Raw genomic sequence first — 22,328 nt, 5'->3', positions numbered from 1 at the left:
ATAGATTGTAGGAAACTCAACAAAGTTACTCTGCCCATCCATGCAGCAGTACTAAATATAGTCTGCTGATAGAAAGTCATGGCATCCATTAAGAAACATTATTGTGTACTGGATCTATCAGCACTCCATCAGGACTTGAATCCTAAAACCAATTCATCTTCACATTGAATGAAAGACAATGGACCTTCCAGGCATTTTCCCAGGGGGATCTCCACACTCCCTCAATTTGTCATGGGATGGTAGCCAGAGATTTGGAAAAATGGGTATTGTCAAAGGAGATCGTGTTTTATCATTATATAGGTGATATCATGTTAACCTGTGATGATTTAACCTCCCTGTCTTAAGCAGCCATATTATTACAGGTTACTTAAAAGTCATGAGGATGGAAAGTAAACATCGACAAGATCCAAGGGCTGGGTCAGTCAGTAAAGATCCTCGGTGTCATCTGGTCAGGTAAGACAAAGGTGATGCCAGCAATGGTCACTGATAAATCCCAATCCCTAAAATGGAAAAGGAACTATAGGCTTTTCTTGGTTTATTGGCTGACTGGAAAACTTTTTTTCCCCAATCTAACACATATATTAAGACTTTTAAATGCCTTGTTTAAGAAGGGAAGCTGATGGGATTGGGGAGCCAGTCACACAAGAGGCTATCTTAAAGATAAAAACAATAATCCAACAAATAAAGGCCCTGGTGGTGTTAATGCCAAATGTGACAAGTGTATTAGCTGTAAGTTCATATCTAGAATGGTTTGGTGGGGCTTGTGGCAATGACAAAAATGCAAAAATAATTGTAGTTATTTGCATAAGTTCAATAAGAAGCTGGTCCTCATGTAATGTCACCATTGAGAACATTGGCTACATTACCAAGGCTTTGACTAGAATGTCATATTTGAGAGAGACATGCATAGGCTCAGATATGACCAGACAACTTTATGGTATTAAGGTTGACTTTATGGAGCCAGTGCAGCCCCTTTGGAAAACAAATTGGCTAGGTACTTTGATTACCTGTGGCAGGCTCAGGACCTCAGGATATTTGGGGGACCCCAAGAAGAGTGGAAACAACCCAAATCTATCTCCTAGGACAGCAAATTACCCCCTCTGTGTGCCCCAGACATTGTTCAGATCACTGTTTCCATACTGTCTGCCCCCAGGTCGTTTGTCTGCCTTCTCTCTAGAGCAGCAGAGTGCCATCCTGGCTAGATCCCAGTCAAGCCTACTGACCTCTAAATCTCCAGCCTTTAATCCCTGCTGCTTGCAAGAACTCACACAATTCAGCCCCTCTCATTTTATAAGCCAGTGGCTTGGGGGAAACTTTCTCCTTGTGCATTCCCCTGTGTGCTCTTCTCTCTCATGTCCTTTTCTGCCCTTTTTCCCTCCATAGCACTGGCAATCCATTTTTCCCCTAAACCACACCTCCACACTCTTTATCTTCTTCAATGTGGCCTCTTCCTTTAGTTGTGGAGTGCATTCTGACAATCCTCAAATTGATTTCTGGGGTATTTAGTCTTATTTATTATTATTATTTTAATTTAAAAACTGCCACACTGTGTAAGACCAGGTGAACAGGATGGAAAGACAAGTTACCTTGTCTTTGGACAAGGAGGACAAATAAGTACTTGACAGACACGAGAGAGAGGTGTATGCAAGAAGGGTGGGAGACAGGAGTGTGGTTGTAATAGTACAGAGTGAGGAAGGTTTGTGATAATGGAGCTTTTCTAAATCATAACATTGACAGGATATGTAGGATAACAGGATATGCAGGATTTGTAGGATAACAAACCTACACAGGTGATGAAATACGTACAGTTAAACAGACACACAAATATACACATTAGTACAAGCAAAACTGGGGAAATTAGAACATTAATGGTGGCTTATATTAGGATCAATATCCTAGTTGTGATACTGCATTATAATTTTTCAAGTTGTTGCCATTTGTAGAAATAGGGTACAATTTTTCAGAATCTTTTCATATTATTTCTTACAATTGCATGTGAATCCACAATTACCATAAAATACAAATAAGTATATAACTAATAGAATACAAAGATTCTCCTATGTCCAAAATGTAATACTATGAACCATTCTACTATAATGCCTAAAAAATCTAACAAACTGTCTTCTTAATAACATAATTTTGGCCAAAAAAAAGCAACAATCCTTAGGGTCATAAATTGATAAGGGAGGACAATAATGGGATACTACGCTGGTAGTGCTAGATAAATTTCTTAATTTCTTTAATACATTAAGAGTGGTTTTTTTGTTGTTGTTTTTGTTTTTGTTTTTTTGTTTTTTTTTAACAGCCACAAAGTTAAAGGAATGAAAAGATTATAAAATATAAGAAGAAAATTGGAACTCTAACATAAAGCTGGAAGCCACAAATATGTCTACTATCATTATAAGAATAGGCTGAAATCAGTCCTCAAGGAAAAAAAAAATTAGACATTTAGTTTATGTATCTTGGTTCCTCATGGTAAGATGCGTCTTCTAAGAATTGCTAACTTTGGGTCTTTCCTCACATGTTTTTGGAATATATACTGCTTACATCATCTTTAAAACCTCAGGCTACTCTCACCTCACATTGGAGTTGTTCTGGTTTGTTAGAACTCAGGTATCAATAATAATAATAATAAATAATTAATATTAATAATGATTGTTATTATTCTAAGCATCATAAGGACAGGCCATAAACATTTAAAGAAAAAGTTTTAAATATAATCTAAAGAAAGAAAGACTGCTTACAGAGAAACAATATTGGGACTTGAACTTCACAATAGTATCAAAAAAGCCAGAAGATGAAATAATATCTTCAAAGTGCTGAGCAGAAAATAAATTTAAAGTTGAATAGGCATACACTATCATTTCAGACATACAAAAATTGAATAAGTTTATTCCTTAAATACAATTGAAAAGAATCAAACTGGGAATTGTAACTGTTCTAAATATACACATGAAGTATTAATCTCAAGGCTTTAAACATATCAAACATTAAGCAAAAAAGAGAAACTACAAAAGCAATTTGGGTGTATTTGGTAAAGATGAAAAATATACCCTGGAATTAGTAACTTCCCTCCAAGGTATTTGGCCTAGAATTTCTCCCACATGTACAAAAGAAGATATACTTCAGAATATTCTCAGTCCAGATGTTTGTGACCACAAGACATTGTAAACACCTATGAATACATGTTACCATTTTTATTGTTTTGATGTATTACTCTTCTCATATATAACTACATAGTATCAAAAATATAATAAAAAGCATGTGAGGATTGAAAACTATCTTCTGCTAGGCCATTACTTCTGGGAAGGACAGGGCAAAATACTGCCAAGTACATTTATCTTTTCCCATTTGGTTTGCTTCTACTTAAAGAAAATCCATGAGGACAAACTGCTATAGACCTTTTTAGGTATATAGAGTGAACCATATATGTTATTATAAACATAAATGTAACACAAATTAACATCTTGTTAATGTGTTTAAATTTTTTGCAAAATTACAAATTACTTACAAAATGATGTGATTAAGTTAGTAGATGGTTAATTCACCTGCTGAGTATTTTCATGTTAGGACTTTTACTTTTCTCTACCTAAGTGTGAAACTTGAGGGAATTAAATAACATTCATAAAATTTTCTATACTCTTTTCAATAATTTTCTCTAAACTCTTACATTTCCCAAAATGTATTCATTTGCCTCAAGATATCTGTGATATCTTGACTAAATACAACATTAATGGATTTTGTTCCTTTCTCTGATTTGCATGCACGTATCTCTCTAGTGATTTTAGCATACAACATTTCAGGGGAGAAGTCAGTTTTTTTGTAAGGTTGTCTGCCCTTTGTAAGCAGGCTTTCATAATGTTCAAAAACATAATTTTTGTATTATCTCTGGAGTTCAAGAATTTCACCAGAATATTATAGGACTGAGAGGATTTTTGTAATTATTAATCTTGTCGTAGATTTTTAACCTACAAACTTCAGCCCTTTTCTTAGGGAAAATTTCAAACCATTTGTTCAATTCATTGTCCTGATATCTTTGTTCCCTTTGGAACATTTACTGCTCATGTTAGGTCTTTGGATCTTTTCTTCAACTCTCTAATCATTTCCCTTATGATTTTTATATCACTGTTTTTTCTAGTTTCTGGTTTCTTCTTCTTCTTCTCCTTCTTATATACTTAAAACCATTAATATACATTCTCAGGAAGGACAATCCTTTAGCCTACTTTTGTCCATTACTTTTTTTTTTTTAAATTTAAATGTAATCTCTAATTTCCAGAAATCGCTTTTGCTTTTGCTTTTTTTGTTTGTTTTTGTTTCTTAAATCTTTTCATTGGTTTTTCCCTTTGGATAATCTAGTAGTTGTTTACTAGACATCTCTGTGATATATAACTTAGACCTCTTCCCTTAGGTTACTAAGTTGTGTGTATATGTATGCATGAAAGTGTATGTGTGTGTTGTGTACATATTTAGTTATGGTGGTTTTAAATTCATTAATACATATATACATTAGTCCTTCAGATTTTGTCAAGTACTAAAAAAATAAAGATTAAAAAAAATAACATAAGCAGTGAGAGAATTATTACCAAGTTAGGCCAGTGGTAAGTGAATTGGCAAAACTTTATTCTTCTCCTAAAGGTATTCAAAGACTTTTTGTGATCCCTAATCTCCAGTGCACCTGTCTGTCACTCCTACCCCAAACACAGGAAGGGGAAGCAATCGGCTACTATTGTAGACCACAGGTCTGTCAAATTCTATCAGTTTTGGCATACTCTTCCAGATTCCTATAGAATAAGCTGTCCCTCTTTCTTGGGGAGAGTCAGAGGATTCTGCAGCTGAATACCCTGAGGCGTTATTCCTTTTACCTGAATCCTCTAGGAAAAGCAAACCTTCCTCTCTAATCATGGGTCCCTTAGCTCCACCCTTGAGTCCAAGAGTACCATGATCCAGGAGGCTGTACAGTCCTGGATATACCCCCTAGGCCTCCCCCACTCAGGTCATTCATTTTGATTTTTTGTACTAGCCTCAATAGGGAGTTGAAAGTTTGAGATAATCAGGAACATAATTCAAAGGGACCTTTTTCTATCCCTAATTATTTTAAAGAATACAAGTTTTGTGAATATATTAAATCATATAATTTATGGGAATACTTTAAGTATAAAGATTAACCAGTATTAATATTTTATTATGTTAACTAGTATTAACATTTTTTTTTTCTCTTTAAGGTGTTCTCTTTTAAAATATATCATAAATTATTACTGGGATATAAACATGTCAGGATTTATTAGAGAATCTTTAAGTACTTTAAAATAAGAATATACTTAAGATATAATAAACAAATATTGAAAACTAATTTTGAATTTAGAGAATACCTCACGGGCTGTGATAAATCTTGGTCTTGCTGCCATCCAAGTTTTGCACTGGATGTATACTGGCTCTACCTCCTCACCCTTCCTGTGTAATCTGTTCACATTTTCTCAAAAGGCTAACATTTCTATGATTAACATTTCCTTTTCTTTGTCTTTATTTTGAAGAAGGCATGTGTAAATTTCATAACCTATAATGTAAACTATTTCTTCTAAAGTTCTTTATCCTTTCATGACAACGCATTAATTATTTTTAAGTCTTCTTGAAGGTGTAATTTATATTTTCTAGGGTAAATATAGAAAAACCTTGAAGTAAAGATTAATACTACATAGAAGTGGCAGGGGTGCCTGGATGGCTCAGTCTGTTAAGTGTCCAACTCTTGATTTCAGCTCAGGTCATGATTTCATGGTTCATGGGTTCAAGCCCCACGGTGGGGCTCCTCACTGACAGTGTGGAGCCTACTTGGGATTTTCTCTCTCTCTCTCTCTCTCTCTCCCTCCCTCCCTCTCTTCCCCTCTTCCCTTGCTTGCACTCTTTCTCTCACTCTCAAAATAAAATAAACATAAAAGAATAACTAATTTATAATGAATTGTTCAGGAAAACTTGGAAAGGGATGTTAGTGTCAGTTCATACATGTGCTACAGATCCTAGAAGTAAAAGTAAACACAGGAAAGTTGTATGGGCTTTGGGTTATTTGGGGAAAGAATGGATATTAAGAGTGATATGGTTTGAATGTCAAAAGAAAATATGTATCTTTCTTTTAACAAATGTTTGTATTTGAGTCATTCAAAGAGCTAGATGAATTTATTTGTATCATCCCATGATAAAAAACAAAGATACAAGTGAGAGCAATAGAGAAAATATACAAATTTACGTTTACATAAATGTACATATATATTTTTTTTCCTGACCCAGAAAAGGTAAGAAGATTCAAGTGCACAGTATTGACACTTCTGAATTCTAACTTCAGTCAAAGGATTATAGGTCCCTGCTGAATGTGATATACTTCATTATATTTTAAAGCAAGATTTAACATACTCATGCAAATATTATAAGTTGTTATTACTTTCAGAAGAAATGGCAGGAAAACACAGAAAATATATTGACCTAATATTTTAAAGCCCTAAGCCAGTTTAAAAACCTCAGGTAATTGAAGCATCAGCCACGTCCCAATAAAGGACCTCCATGACATACAGCATTGCTTAGTTTAACATTAATTTTTCCTATTCCATGACATCTTGGAGTATCCTAATATTATTTGGAGGATTTCCAACTAGACATCCCCAGACACAGCTTAGGCACAGCCACAGATTGGAGAAAACATGGACCACTTGGGCCTAAACCTCTCAGACTTGACCAAATGCATTAAAATACAGGGTAGCTTTTTGTTTGTTTTTGCTTGTTGTTTGTTGTTGTTGTTGTTTTTCTGTCTAGTCAATAGTGAAGCAAGTAATCTCCAATAAGAGTTTAGAGAGATTTGCTATGGGATGAGATCATGTTTATCAGAGAATAACATAATGTACGTTACGGGCAACATTTAGGTCATAGAAAAAAAAAAAAAAACCTTAGCCCAAATTAAACCCTGAGAATTTATCATGGACAATAGACTATGAGTGATACAATCACTATGAGTGATGCAAATGTGTGTGTAGTTTCTGAATTCTAGGGAATCACAAACTAGTCAATGATGCAGATATTTGATAATGGTGTCCAGAAATAATGTCTTGATGTAAAATATAACAATAGGGGTATTAGAAACAGTGATCTGGAAGTAATCCTTCATAATGTTAAACATGGACTAGATCTGAAAGGGTGGTAGAACTCTCATGGGCAAATATGTAGCAGCAGACATAGAGGAAAAGCTAGAGTCACAAAAGACATCTGAATACTTGTGGCTCTTAAGAATGAATAATCAGGGGCACCTGGGTGGCTCAGTAAGTTAAGCATCCGGCTTCGGCTCAGGTCATGATCTCACAGTCCGTGAGTTCAAGCCCCGCATCGGGCTCTGTGCTGACAGTTCGGAGCCTGGAGCCTGCAGCCTCCTTCAGATTCTGTGTGTCCCTCTCTCTCTGCCCCTACCCTGTTCATATTCTGCCTCTCTCTGTCTCAAAAATAAATAAAACATTAAAAAACTTTTCTAATTAAAAAAATGAAAAGAATGAAGAATCAGCAACAGAAGTGATTTCAGACATGCAGGGAATAAACTGTGAAATGCTCTATATATCTAGCAGGTGAATTTGGAGATTTTGAATCATTAAGGTAGTAACAGAAAGGAGGAATGGTAGGAAAACAGTTAGGATGGAGGTGTGATGAAAAGATCCCAATTTGGAAGAAGAAAAAAATGGATCTAGAGAGGGGAGGTTTTTAGACAGTAACAAGTTGTATAGTTGGGATGCAAACCAGGGTGAGACTAAATCAAAACTCCTATTCCCTCTATCATATCCATATCTATCCATATCTTTGTCTTCAAGGAACTTTGTCACACAACTTTTACAGAACCTGTGACTATGTCTTTTCTCACTTCAGATGATTCAGAAGACAAGATTCTACTTAATAAGAATCAAACACAAAGCACATACAAATGCATATAATACATAAACATTGCAAGAATGTAGTCCTAAAACACACGTTCAATACTTAATGTTTACAACTATATTATTTAAAACTGCAATATTTTATCATTCATCATAGATGTTCTAGCAGTGTAACTGAGAACCTATAAGTTTTCTAATTTGCTGTTCTGTTCAGCATCCTGTGCTAACCACAGCAAATCACATTCTTTCTACAAATATTTTTTTTTTTTACAAATGATGGTATTTTCTATTATTAAAAAGTTAATTATTGTAGATAATACATAAAATAAAGCAATTATTATTATTTTTTTTTTTTTAAATATGAGGCACCTGAGTGTCTCAGTTGGTTAAGCATCTGACTCTTGATCTCGGCTCAGGTCATGATCTCACAGTTCCTGAGTTTGGGTCCTGCATTGGGCTCTGCATTGACAGTGCGAAGCCTGCTTAGGACTCTCTCTCTCCCCCCTTTTATCTGTCCCTTGGCCACTCATACTCTCTCTCTCACAAAGTAAATAAACTTTATAAAAATAAAAATAAATAAAATTCACCAAAATCACCTAGAAATTTGATCTCCTAGAAAAATCTCCCTTTAATCTCTAGTCATTTATATTATTTAATGCACACATAAGAACAATAAACAACATTGGAAAGCATTTTCTTCATTCTAACATTTATGAGAAAGTTAAAATAGCAAAAAGACTCCGTGTCTAAAGATATGACAAGGAAATAATCATATTCAGTTGAAATGCTTGGTTTCAAAAGACAATTTCAATTCTGATATGTAAAGAACTAAGTGTTCATTATTCTGATCCTCACAATAAGAAATAGTTGTATAAAACTAAAATCAACAATTTTTATCAGACTTACCAGAGAAATGAGTTTGCAAGGTAAGCTGCCACCCCAAAGTTTGGAGAGATAGGTGCATACAAGCACCACAGTCGAAATCTGTTTACGTGGAACAAAATCCTGGAAGCCACTCACCAGAGGAGCACTTGAATTGCTGGAGGCTGAGTGTGGACTAGTGTGTGAGTTAGAAACTCTAAGATACCTGCAGTCTTGGGAGGAGGCATGCTTTAATAGACTTTACCTCCACAGCAGGTTCTCACAGTGAAGAGAAAAGAAAAAGCCCCTAAGGCTTATCTCCAGGTGATAAGACTTTAAGAGAGGCTTAACTCACCTGGAGATCCTTAAAGGCATTTATCCAGCTTCAGCTAGATCAGATCTTTCTACCACTTGTAAAAGAAGGAGTAGGGAAGGTAAGTAACACCTGTGAAGGGGGCGCTCTAGCCCAAGGAAAAAGATCCACCAAAAGAATTCAATTTAATCACAAGATGATAAAACTTTCCCTCTCGTACACCTTCCTATCACATCAATAGGACTCGTGTAAATACAGTGGATTACAGCTAACAGAACTGCAAGGAATGCTCCCTAAAGAGTTCTTAGGGGAGAACAAGCACAACAGAAGAGGCAAAAAACAAGACCAGTAGACCTACAGCTACAACAAATCTTGTAGCCCAAGTCCTTGCAATTAACCCCAATTAACCTCAAATGACCCCAATTATCTTCAGACAAGAGACATTTTATCTCAGTTTCTACTTTCTGGTACACTGTGTCTAGCTTTTAGAAAAAAGAAAAAAAAGATACAAAGAAATTTAAAGATAAGAAGACACATTCTGAAGAGACAAAGCCAACAACAGAACCAGACTCAGATATGACACAAATGTTGGAATTATAAGACAGAAAGTTTATTTTATTTTTTATTAAAAAAAATTTTTTTTAATCTTTATTTATTTTTGAGAGACAGAATGTGAGCAGGGGAGGAGCACAGAGAGAGGGAGACACAGAATCCGAAGCAGGCTCCAGGCTCTGAGCTGTCAGCACAGAGCCCGACACAGGGCTCGAACTCACAAACTGTGAGATCATGACCTGAGCTACCCAGGTGCCCCAAGACAGAAAGTTTAAAGTAATTGTAACTAACATATTAAGGACAGAAAGTTTAAAATAACTGTAATTAATATATTAAGGATTCTAGTGGAAAAGGTAGACAACATACAAAAGAAAATATGCAATGCACTCAACACCCTAACCTGTTTCTTTACCTCATGTCAACAGAATTCACCTCAGTCACCTACTCCCACTGCCTTACTCTCAGCCAGAGTTTCTCATCATCTTGTGTCATGTATTTGTGCCATTATTAAGATACAGTGTATCACAGATATTAATTCCTTCAGTTACAAGGGCAGCTATGTGGGACTGGATGAAAGAAACCCCATCTGTTGACCTCAGCTTTCATGTACAGTATATGTTTTCATTTTGTATGTATGCCCTGAATAGACATGCTTGGGAAGCAATTACTGAACATTAACTGCACCACCTCCCAACATTGATTTCAAACATCCTACCTCAAACTAGATTCTCACCTGCTCACATGTTCTAAATAACCTCCCTAACAATTTTTAATTCAGCTAAATCCACTTGCCAACAGACACCACGTGCATGCTTTCCATTAGCCTTCTATCCTACTGTCCCTACTAGACAAGATACTAGGGTCTGACACTGTGATCACTTCCTTGAATATATCCAGAGTGGTCTAGTTCTACTCTCCTTTTTTTGTTCACCCTTTACAAAATTTCAGCTAAGACTCAAAATAGTTGAGCCTGGCTAAAAGAAAAAGATAAAGCCAAGCTCACATATAGCCACAATTGCATATGGTTCTCCTCGCTTAGCAATCTTACTTCATTTCCCATTTCATTCCTCATTCAATCATACACTTTTTGAGTTGACTGCACCACACCTTCTTTTCTCTACTCAAAACTTCCAACTCCCTTCCCTTATTATCTGCTGTTTTCTGTTGCTTTTTAAATTGCTGAATGATCAAAAGGTATTAGAAGTGATCTCAATTTTATTCTACCAACTACAGTAACCAATCAAGAATCATGTAATTTAATTTTGCTTTTTGTAATTATTGTTTTATCTCTGTATTAATTTCCTAGAGATGCCATAATAAAGTACCAAAAAGTGGATTGCGTAAAACAACACAAATTTGGGGCACCTGCGTGGCTCAGTCAGTTAAGCGTCTGACTTTGGCTCAGGTCATGATCTTGCAGTCTGTGATTTGAGCACTGCATCAGACTCTGTGCTGAGAGCTCAGAGCCTGGAGCCTGCTTCGACTCTGTGTCTCCCTCTCTCTCTACCCCTCCCCTGGCTACCACTCTGTCTCTGTCTCTCTCTCTCTCAAAAAATAAATAAATAAATAAATAAATAAACAAACAATAAAAACAAAACAAAACAAAAATTTATTATCTCACAGTTCTGGAGACTTGGAACTTGAATATATCTTTTGAAGGACAAAATTCAACTAATAACAGCTTCTAATAAGGAAGATTACTGTACTTTTCACTGCATTCCAACATCTCCCCTCCCTGGCTCTTAGAGCATATCCAAATGGAATCATACATAATAAAAGCCATTATAAAAATTTTGATGTAAATATCACCTGTTAAATACTCTCCCTTGACACCATCTGTATCAACAACTATAACCCAATTACAACCTCTTATCCTCACCAAAATTTTTAGAAACATTTTCTTATTGTAATCTGTCTCTACTTTAGCGCCTCCTATTCTGTCATCAATTCTGACAAAGTAGATATTTTTTTCAAACATTATCCCAAAACTGCTCTTTGTGTGTGTGTGTGTGTGTGTGCGCGTGTGTGTGTGTGTCTAACTTAATTTCCCTCTTCCATTGTAACAGTTCTCCATTCTCTTCTTTTTTTGATCCACTCTATCTTTAGGTAATTGTACCTATCTACATTCCCACTCTATTGCATTCTAGATTTATATAACCAGTCCTTAAACAGTCCTAGAGTTCAAATCTGTAAGTGTCTCAATAATAGCATATGCAAAATTAACCTTTCATTTCTTCTATAAATTTCCAAATTTTCCCTATTTCATCAATTGAAAACTATTGTCTCAGTTACTTAAGCCCTATTAAAGCCAGATAGGATTAATATTTGTAAAATAAATCATATAAAGTAGTTATCATAGGAAAACCAGTGAAAAAAAGATACAGAATATCTTTTAAAAGTTGGAAAAACAAATAAGAGCATTACATTTAAAAATGTACAAAAATCTCTTATAGCTGATTGTTCATCTGAAACATGGGAAGTCAGAAACCAAAAGATAGAACAAAATTTGAAATAAATAGAAAAAAAATAATTTATCTATTTTTAAAATTAGACTGTTATTAAGAACGCTCCCTCAAAAAAAAACCCTCCCTCAAATAAAATTCAGCACAAGATGAGTCACTGATGAAAACAATTAAGGAAGGAAACTACCAATCTTATATAATTAGATCAATTGAATAGCCACATGGAAAAATAAAATGCAATATACAATACACAGAAATAAATTGCACATGGATTGTACACATAAATGGAGGAGATAAAGCAGTTTCTTGCTGACACCATCAGAAAGGATGTTCTTTATTTTGAAGAGGGGTGAGTATAATATATTTTGACAGGGCCCAGAAATCACTAACCACAGAGGAAAAAAAAGTAAATAAATAAATCAAATTTTATAAAATGAAGGTCACAGTCATCAAAACACACTCATAAGAGAGTAAAAGGCCAGTTAAATAATGAGAGAAGATATTGGGATACGTTTGTCAGAGAAGGACTCATAATAAATAAAATAATAAAGCTTCTAAAAATAAATAAGAAAATTAAATTAACCTGGAAAATTGGCAAAAATAAATAAATCATTCTTCAAAAAACATTCAAAACTCCAAAAAGCAGACTGGAGAAATACAAATTAACACCATAATGAAATGTGATTAAAAATCCCAGAGTATGAATAGAAGTTATAGAAGTTCTAAACCTTGGGGTTCCTGGCTGGGTCAGTCGGTTAAATGTCCGACTCTTGGTTTCTACTCGTGTCATGATCTTATGGTTTCTGTACTGGTGGCACAGACCCTGCTTGGGGTTCTGTGTCTCCTGTCTCTCTGACCCTCCCCCACTCATGCTGTCTCTGTCTCTCAAGTTATAAGTTAAAAAAACTTATAAAAAAATTTCTAAACCTTTCACATGCTGCTGGTGGAAGCATAAATTAGTACAGAAAGTATGGAATACTATTTGTCAGTATCTATTAAAGCTAAGCACACCCAAGCCCTGCCACTCACTAATTGCCCCACCAGGTATATGTAAAACCAGAATACATCAAGAAGTATAAAATAGTATATGCAGTGGCATCGGAACTGTGTCTCATAGGGTTAATGAGGTTGAAACTAGCAGAACGTTTAAATCTTGTTTTTCAGATCACTGTTTCTCCCAATCACCTATTGTGCTTTTTCATACCCCACTAAAAAATCCACTAGCTGTCTCTGCCGAAGTCTGGACTCAACGTCAACTGTTAGGTTCCAGCTGATGAACAAGCAAGGTCCTGCATTCCTTCCCCAAGTTAATGAGCCCAAGACCCCATCCAGTTTATACCAGCTCTTGGAGCATGCTCATAGCTCTCTCTTGTCTTAAGATAACCTCCTGATATCAGGGACTGAATGTTGCCTTGTTCTGTTGTTAAGCCTCCACCCAAGTGAACATAGGAGGTATGTTACATATATGCTTGCTTAATGTGCACACTCCATCTGCCCTCATGAATAGTCATGTCTCCTCCCCCTTTTCATCAATATGTATGCAATTTCAACCCCTATGATTATAAAAAAATGTTCTCTTTCCATTTGGGGAGGCAAATTTGAGGCTCGTCCTCTCATTTCCTTGTCTGCCTCTCAAATAAACCCTTTCCTTGCTGCATACTTGATGTCTCGGTGATATGCTTTGCTGCACATAGGACGGATGGATTTAGCTTTGGTTACAGCATTATTCATAGTAGTCCCAAACTGGAAACACTCTAAATGTCCATCAACATTAGATTGGGCTAAAGAAAATGTATTGTATATAACAATGAACATGAGCCAATTACTGTAATACTCAACAACAGATGAACATCACCATCATAATATTTCGTGAAAGAAGCCAGCCACAAAAAGCAAACATTGTAAACTTCCTTGTGATTGAAATTTAAAGTCAGCAAAAACTAGTCTATCATGATAGCAGTCAGAATATTAGTTATTTCTGGTATTAATGATTATTAGAAGGAATAATAATAATAATTATTATTAGAAGGAGCTTTCTGCATTGTCAATAACATTATATATGTGGTCTGATAAAACAGATATAATTTCTATCCTCACTTTTCAAATAAAGAAACTAAAAATCGCAGGTATTAAGTTAGTTACCCGGGTCATTGCACCAGTGAATGAAGAATACAGGAGGAGGCAAAACCTGATTTTTTTTTTGGGGGGGGGGTGGGGGCACAAGTGAGCAAGGGGCAGAGAGAGAGAGAGAGAGAGAGAGAGAATCCCAGGAGGGGCAGAGGGGAAGAGAGAGAGAGAGAGAGAGAAGTGGGGCTCACCTAAAGAGGAGCTTGTGTTTTACCTGAAGCCAGGCTCATGCTTACCAGAAGTGGGGCTCAACCTCACAAACCAAGAGATCATGACCTGAGTCAAAGTCAGATGCTTAATGACTGAGCCACCCAGGTGCCCCCAAACCTGATTTTCTGATTTTAACTGTTGGACTTGTGGAAATACAGTCTAGGTGCCTCTATGGAAGGGGTGGTAATTCAGAGAGAATGATTTGGGAAATAGAATTGGTGGAGCAGAAGCCTATCTGATTAACCAGATCATTCTACTCCAGGGACCATACTCGATAGTAGGTTCCTCTTTACCAACCTAGAGTGATGAAAACATTAATTTGGCATTCAGTGATTTCCAATCATAGAGTCTCAGAAGCAAGCTATAAAGCATCTTTCAATAATGTGGGAAAACAGATGAAGAGACAGTGAGGATGGCTTATATCATTACTCAGGAGTACAGGAAAGAAAATCTTATAAGCCACTGCCCTACAAACATATTTCCTTGTCTCTGAGAAAATACTGTTTCCCTAATAAAGGTTGACACTTAGTCAAGTGTGCTTGTTTTATAATGGCAATGTGAGCTCTGATTTTAGATCACTGCAGATGTTTTGAATTGTTGAGTATATAAGTCCTAGAAAAATCTATACTGCAAAAGCAAACATTTTAACTAAAATTACTGTATTTTTCCTTTTCTTGCAACTCATATTGTGCTTCGATCTATTTCCATTTTGAAGTTTGTTTGTTAAGGCTATGCTTTACTACATGCATAATTACAAATGGATGCTTAGTGAGAATGTAGAAAGCAATGGCAACCTGGGTTGAACCCACTCAGAGAAAGTTTCTGGACAAACCCATTACCCTTCTATCAATGTCCATTTCATTGCCTTTAACATAATTGTTTCAATTTCTTTCAATTTGCATAGCACTTACTAATCAAAGTACTTTCCACTCACTTTCTCAGGTTGTCCTCAAACAATCCAGTGAGGCAGGTAGAGTAATTAACACTATCACCAATTTGCAGATGGAATCACTAAGACACAGAGCAGTAAAGATCTCAGTGCTAGTTAGTAGAAGCACGGGGAAGAGAAGCCAGGTCTCCTAACTCTCCAGCCCATGTCTTCTTTTTAAAACTATGTTGGTATGCATGACCGGGGAGTAAAATGAAGTGAGCAGTGAGCCACAGCTTTGGTAGAGGCTCTGCCTATAAATGAAGATCAACATCTCTAAAAGTTAAAATAAACGTAAGAAAGCATGACTAACATATTAATAACACTCAAACAATTGCTCTGAACAGCCGAGCACCAAACTTCCTATGGAAACTCAGGCTATATGATCTTTTATGCAGCTAGTTTCTGCATGCCCAGCTACTGGTAATATCTATAAATTAGCTTCAGTTGAATTACCAACTCTCAGGAGCTAAAATTTCTAGTCAGGCAGATTGTCTTCAACGACTTTCTTTGGAGCTAGTCCTACAAACAAGCTATTACAGAAATATTCATCTAGTGACTTGTGGGCTGGAACTTGGCCTTATCTGATCCTCCTGGTCTCACTGGCTCACCCAGTGGGTGGTATTTTCTATGCAGCCAGAAATGAATGGACAAAAGTAAGAACAGAAAGCTGGCCTTGTTCAAATCAAGAAGAGTCACCATCATGACATTAATGTTATCCTTAGGTGCCAAGACCAGGATGCTGTCTGCCAGGTTTACTTTTCCACTTTAAAGTTTTGACTTAAGTTATGATTATAGCCCATCACCTACAATAATGACCATCTTTCTGAATACCTGCTTGCTTTAAATAAAAAAAGACAAAACCAAGAGAAAAGATAATGTTTTTATTCTTAAGAGAGAGAGAAAAAAAGACCTTCTACTGAGTACAAAGTTCATCTTTTGAGATTTAAATTTGCCAATTGAACAGAGAATTAAAAGAATGGTATCATTTTTGTTCATTACTCAAATTCAAATCTCAGTGCCCCTTCCCCTCTGAAGCCTTTCTCAAGTCTCCTAAGTATTGTTATTAATGCTCTATTGTAACACATTGAATGCAACAGCATATTTAGCATTTAAATACATTATTGTAATTAAATGTTTATATATCTTCCTAACCATGATTTTTCTTAATGTACTATTTTTTCTATCTTTATCTCATTCCTATAAAAGTGCCCGATTCACACAAAAGTTTATTTCAAATGTTCTGCATACATAAATGAAAAGCTATTTCCCTCAAAACTCTCACTGGGAAAGAAAACCATATTCTAAAAAGAGACTCATATTTGATATATAAAAGAACGAGTCACTGAATATTTCAGAAAGATAGTTGAATATTACAGGGATTAAATCATATGTCTAAGTATATGCAATTGAAGGTGATAGAGGCCTCCTAGAACCTATGTGATATTCCTTCAAATTATCTTTTGATATAAACATTTCCAATACTTCTTTTCTTTAAAAGTTATAGACTTCTTACTCTATTATTCATTAAGGAAGTTCTTTTAATGCACTGAAGTTTATCCTTTTATCCCCTAAAGTTTATCCTTTTTTTATAGTTGTATTTTAGTGAAACCATCCAAATGGGGTGAAGCATGCTCAATTTAAAAATTGAAAATTTTGGGGCGACTGGGTGGCTCAGTCGGTTAAGCGTCCGACTTCAGCTCAGGTCACGATCTCACGGTCCGTGAGTTCGAGCCCCGCGTCGGGCTCTGTGCTGACAGCTCAGAGCCTGGAGCCTGTTTCAGATTCTGTGTCTCCCTCTCTCTGACCCTACCCCGTTCATGTTCTGTGTCTCTCTGTCTCAAAAATAAATAAACGTTAAAAAAATTTAAAAAAAAATAAAAATTGAAAATTTTAAGATTACAAATATTTTTATAATAGTTCATTATTTTTGACATGCATTCCCATACCTCCAGTATGACAATCACAAAATTCCAATGATTGGAAATACTGTTTTATTTTTGTAGAGGAAAAAGTAATAAAGAATTAATAATAGTTGCCTGATGTTAAATAGCTAATTTGTGTATTTTTAATGTCTACTTTAAGAAAATCAGTAATTCCTATAGCACTTCTACCCAGATATGCAAACCCCTCTCTTTCCTTCCTTCGTCTTTTCCTCTTCTGTCCACCCATCTTTGCTTGTTAATGCCTCCTTCATTAGAATTAACACAGTGATAGACTGTATTTATACTTTTATGAATCAATTGCTTTACCACAATAATCATCAAATGGTGTCCAAGTATTCAATATATATAAGACCAAACTAGAAGATATTCAAGGCGTCTAGGACATGGTTTTGGTTTGTTTGTTTGTAAGTCGACTTCACGCCCAGTGCAGAGCCAAGTGAGGGGCTTGAACTCACAACCCTGAGATCAAGACCTGAGCTGAGATCAAGAGTTGGATGCTTAGCCAACTGAGCTACTCGGGCACCCTGGAGACATGGTTTTATAGATTGTTTCTGTCATAAATATTTATATTAATATAGGAATAAAAAGAAAAAAAAACTTATAGCACTGCTTACATAATATTAACATTTTCAAAGGCAAAAATAGTTGACCTCAAATCATTCCTACTTCCACATTAAGCACACATCAGAGGTTAAAGAGTAAATAAGAAAATTTTAAAATAATGCAAAGTATTAACTTACATAAAAGTGTAGGATATTGCTGTAAAATCTCTGTTAGGTACTTTTCAACTTTTACACAGTGGATGGGATTAAGCATTTGTGTCTGTGCCTTGTCATATATTTCACTATTTTGAGAATTAGTCAATTTTATAAGATATAATATATATAATATATAATATATATTATATAAAAATATATAATATATAATAAAATGTAAACAAGAATACATTATATAATTTATATATATTATAATAATATATAATATAGCATGATATATATAATGCAATATAAGATAAATTCTAAAATAAGACATAATTGACTAATATATATTATATCTTAGTCAATTATAAGAACTATGTCTCAGATTTCACTGGTTTGAATTTTCTGTGCATTTAAATACAAAAAAAAGAATCTGACTTGAGAGTTAAGGAATTTATATATACTAGTACTAATGCTATGAATAATGGCTAAGTGTTGTGAATGATTAGTATCTGATAGGCTCTTTTAAGAGGATTTATTCATATTATGTTATCAGAACATTACAACAAGACTAGGAAATAATGTGAATGTTACTCCCATTATCAAGAGGAGAAAAATGAAGCCTGAAGAGGCTGAATAGCTTGCTCAAAATCATACAGTTTTCTAACTAGTGTAGCTAGAATTCAAACTCTGGAAGTCGAATATCAAGCTCTTAATAAATGCACTCTCTTTATTAAATGTAATTGTTTGCTTTTGTAGAAACATAAGCATAAAGAGAAAAAAAAATATATATATATACATATATATATATATATATACACACACACACACACACCAAATGAGAAAAATTATCCCCCCAAATGCATATAATTAAATAATTTCTCAGGTATAATAATTTCTTTGATATCAGCAGACAAGAGTGGTCACTAATAAATTTTATCAATAAATTTTGAAGGTCAGTAATCAATCTTCAGAATGTCTCAGAAGTGAAAGATTATGACAAATAATATGACATTAGTTGTGATGAACAAAACACCCATTTTGTAGAGAAAAGGGAGCTCTTAAATGAGTGCTTTCCAGTAGATTCTGGGATGTTACAGAGCCTTTAAAATCGTAAATGAAGTATATATTAAAAGTAAATGCTTTTGGGGCGCCTGGGTGGCGCAGTTGGTTAAGCGTCCGACTTCAGCCAGGTCACGATCTCGCGGTCCGTGAGTTCGAGCCCCGCGTCGGCTCTGGGCTGATGGCTCAGAGCCTGGAGCCTGTTTCCGATTCTGTGTCTCCCTCTCTCTCTGCCCCTCCCCCATTCATGCTCTGTCTCTCTCTGTCCCAAAAATAAATAAACGTTGGAAAAAAAAAAATTAAAAAAAAAAATAAAATAAAAGTAAATGCTTTTAATATATGTTAAATAGAAAATAAGGATAAATCCTAAGTGATCTTCTTAAAATATTACAATAAAAAATATTGAAAGGAAACATTAAACTGTTAATTAAATTAAAATTAAATTAAACATGAAATTAAAATTAAGAGGCTATAAAAATTGTGCTATATTTTTCTTCAAATTGCCAACATTAAATACATATTAGTTCTATAATCTCTAAAACAAAGCTACAGAAGTCGATAATACATACTGCCAACATTAGTTTTACATTCCAGCATTCCCATCTGATACCTTAGAATAAACAATTTTCTTTAGTGATGTCTCCCTGCACCGTAATTACATTAATATCTTGCTATGGTTGTGCATTTCATAAATAGAAAGCACACAAGGCAAATTTTATTTCCTCTTATTTTTAATTCTTCTAATGTTTCATGTCCATTGCAGTGAATTTCATTTTCATGGAATGCTTGCTTGAACTTTCTATTGAGAGGGCTGCATGGAAATGAAAGAGAAAGACCATTTGGAAGAAAGAATATCTTAGTAGTCTGTTTTTTCTGGGAATTCTCTTGGGAAACATTTTTAAAAATATTTTTCATGTTTATTTGTTTATTTTGAGAGAGGGAGAAAATGTGTGGGAGGAACAGAAATAGAGAGGGAGAAAGAGAATTCCAAGCAGGTTCCATGCTGTCAGTGCAGAGCCCAACACAGGGCTCCATCTCATGAACCGTGAGATCATGACCTGAGCCGAAATTAAGAGTTGAATGCTTAATAAACTGAGCCACCCAGGAGCCCCTCCTGGGGACTATTTTAATGTTGATATTAAAAAATCTATTATGATATCACAGATGTTTTGTTTTGAATAATGGAACATTTTCAGATGGAGATCAATGGTGACATGGTAAGATGTGAAAAGTATGGTCCATGTCTTGTATCCTACTGGACTAAATTACTCCACCCTTTTACCAGATTTTCTGTCAAGTCACCAAATCACACATCTCCCTTTGGACATCTGCCTCTCATATCATGAATCTATATGTGTCTCATTGCATTACACCAGGGCTAGTCAGTACATTTTCTTGCTCTTTCCTTTATGGTATTTGTATTAAAAATAATAAGTGTATAAAGCATGGGACATTCTATTCTCTTTTTTTAAATTGTATTTTAGAGAGACAGAGTGTAGGGGAGGGAGGGGAACAGAGTACAGAGAAAGAATCTTGAACAGGTTCTGTGCTCAGTGGAGCCAACAAGGGGCTTGATCCTACAACCCTGGGATTATGACCTGAGCCAAAATCAAGAGTTGGACACTCAAACGACTGAGCCACCCAGGTGTCCCATCTCTTTAATTAGGATTCAAGGAGAATATTATTTGCAGTTAGCACTGGATAGATTCAGATACCATATGAAAACAGGATTACATTTGTTGTCAGGAATTTTTTTTTTTTCCAATATAGGGATATATCAAACTTGGGAAATGATTGATACTAGCATATTTTAAAATAACAAAAAAGTGTCAAATATGTGTTTGAAGCTAAACAATTTTATCATTTAATATATTGCTCTAAAATAGCATACGAATTATACAAATGAGGAAACTAAGATTCAAAAAATGGTATGGCTACTCAAATTATTTACTAATACCATTTATTATTTACCTTTATCAAATATAGTGACAGATGCTGGGAAAACAATGATAGGTAAAATGTAGGCAAGAATGCTATGAAGCATGTTATAGCTTACTGTAGGAGACCATGGATTAAATGGGAAATTACAATACTTAGTGATGAGTTATGTGATATAGAAGATAAACACAGATACAGTGGGATTACAACTTAACCTTGAAAGGCTAGGTTTTTTTTTCTATCACATGCTTGTATGTCAATGAAACATTAAAATGGATTTGAGAACCCCATGAGAGAGACCTGCTTGGAAAACACTATAAAATTTGGGTTTTCGGCAAATTTTATTAAAAGAACTACACATTCTCAAAACAATGTTGAACAATGGATTTGTTCTACTCCATGGCATTTATCATTTAAATCATGTGTGGAAATGTATCCTCCATTGGCCAAATAGACTCATTAACACTGCCAGTAGTCTCTTTTTAAAATTCTTCAGATAAGAACATATTATTTCATAATATATATCATTATCTGTAAAATTTAAATATGTATCTTCAGAGATATATCATTATCTCTTATTCATATATATATATATGGATATATATAGAGAGAGATAGATAAGAATTATCTCATGTATATACCATATATGTATATTTCTTTGGAAAATCTGAAGAAAAGCAGTTTCTGAACACAGAGTTCTACCCATCTTCCCCCAAAGTACAATTTATTATGTGTAAAACTCACTATCTACAATAGAAAAAAAGCCAAAAATTTGAAAAGGCATACTAGAACATGAGTTGTTATAAAAGTTCACAGTGTACTTTGATCTATACATAATAAAGGAATCGGAAGTCCACAAGGGAAGTGGGGAGTTCAAATATTTATTGAACCCTTTCATTAATATCATGGTTTACATTAACTATTTATGGATACCATTTTATTTAACCCATATGAGATGTTTAGTTAGAACACCCCTAAAAGACATATAATACAGTACCAAAATCAGATGAGGAAACTGAAATGAAGAGCCAAAAACTGAAATCTTCCAGAAGTCTTGACTCTTTGTCTAGCTATTTTTCTTTTATTCCTATTTCTCAGTTTAAGGATCAGAAAGTTTGATTTCCAATAATGCTATTTACATTAGAAGTATGATGCTGCATACTTAAATTTACAGCAAATAAGATTTAAATACATCTTGAAAAACTACATAAAAATATGTATGCTATTTTAAGAATATATCACATTTTACGTACATGTATCTCAATATACACATACACAAATCCACATGAGTTAAGAGATGAAAACCCCAGTTTACAGAACAGTGTCCTCTATT

This window comes from Lynx canadensis, chromosome D1 (genome assembly GCF_007474595.2).
Source record: "Lynx canadensis isolate LIC74 chromosome D1, mLynCan4.pri.v2, whole genome shotgun sequence".
Lineage (NCBI taxonomy): Eukaryota > Metazoa > Chordata > Mammalia > Carnivora > Felidae > Lynx > Lynx canadensis.
This window is presented reverse-complemented; position numbering follows the sequence as displayed.